This window comes from Cavia porcellus, unplaced genomic scaffold (assembly GCF_034190915.1).
Source record: "Cavia porcellus strain 051 isolate PalLab524CR breed Dunkin Hartley unplaced genomic scaffold, mCavPor4.1 scaffold_1, whole genome shotgun sequence".
Classification (NCBI taxonomy): Eukaryota; Metazoa; Chordata; class Mammalia; order Rodentia; family Caviidae; genus Cavia; species Cavia porcellus.
In genome coordinates this window covers 128,700,315-128,701,609 of record NW_026947484.1, presented here as the reverse complement: position 1 = coordinate 128,701,609, position 1,295 = coordinate 128,700,315, and positions in this window count along the sequence as shown.

Genomic DNA, 1,295 nt, shown 5'->3' with positions numbered 1-1,295 from the left:
CACCTGTCTGAAAGAAACCAGAAACATGACAAGAGAAAGAAACAAGGAAAAGGCTCCAGCCACCAACCCAGGGAATATATGTCCAGGAGAGGTAGATACAGAAGAGATCAAGGGCAGCAAACATGCAATATCAGACACAGCATTAGCCAACATAAATATCTACATGACATTACAGATGAATTTAAAACTGAAATACTAATTCAAGTAAAGCAAGATACAAGAAGATTAATAAAATGCTAAGCATTTCTCAAGAAGACACAGATGGAGGAATGGAGGAACTCAGAAAAAGGAAAGAAACCTTTGATGAAGAATATAAACAAAATCTACAATACATGAAATAGATGCAAAGAGACTTCCGGGAGAACATGGCGGACAGATAGCAGCAGCTCCGGAGGCTCTCTGAAAGACCCAGCTTAGAATCCAGGAATGGTGTGGAGTGAGGAATCCTAAGCAAGAGAGGAGATATGCCCTGCTGACCCAACAACGAACTGGGCTGAGAGAAACCAACTGGGAATGCAATCCTGGTGCTATAACAGGAACAGATAAAGCCTCAGTGTGGAAGCTGGAGCCCGTGCCATTGGAAGATGTGATTTGGGTTTCCTGCCGCCGCGGCTGCCTCTGAATCGGCTCTGCAGGGAGACAGTCGCACGAAAGCTCTGAGAATGGGAATCGGTGAACAGAGTTGAGAGCAGGATGGGCAGGGAGCCGTGCATTGACCTGCGGTGAGTGAGAGAAACTGGGACTCTTCCACGATCTAGGAGGCTCCAACAAAGGACATTCTGGGACCGGACAGACTTGCCGGAACAGGGTGCTGTAGTGACTTCAGTCACGTATCCCCTTCTTAAGCGAGACTGGTGAGCAGTGCCTAGCCTATGTGATGCTGCTGGCTGAAACCCAGTAGGCTAGCACAGCCCAGGTCCCAGCACCTGAAGGTGACCTGGAGGGGTGGGCCCCGCATAGGCTGCCTGGTCCGTAACTCCCTGGTGTGCTGTGGTGGGCGGGAACACCTAGCCAGCGCAATTCAATCAGACTGTGGCCAACAGGGAAGGAAGCTGGGCCTCCTATATACGCTTGCATATATAAGGAATAAAGAATATGGGAAGAGGGAGCAACAAGAAAGGCCCCTTGGCCCCCAATCCTGAGAAACAGACAATAGCGGACAACACACCAATAGACATAAAGCGCTATCTCCAGGGCCTCCTAGATGAGTTCAGGAATGAAGTTATTAATGACCTGAAGCTAGAAATAAGCAGAATAGTTAAAGAAATGCTAAGCACCACCCAAAAAACAGATGG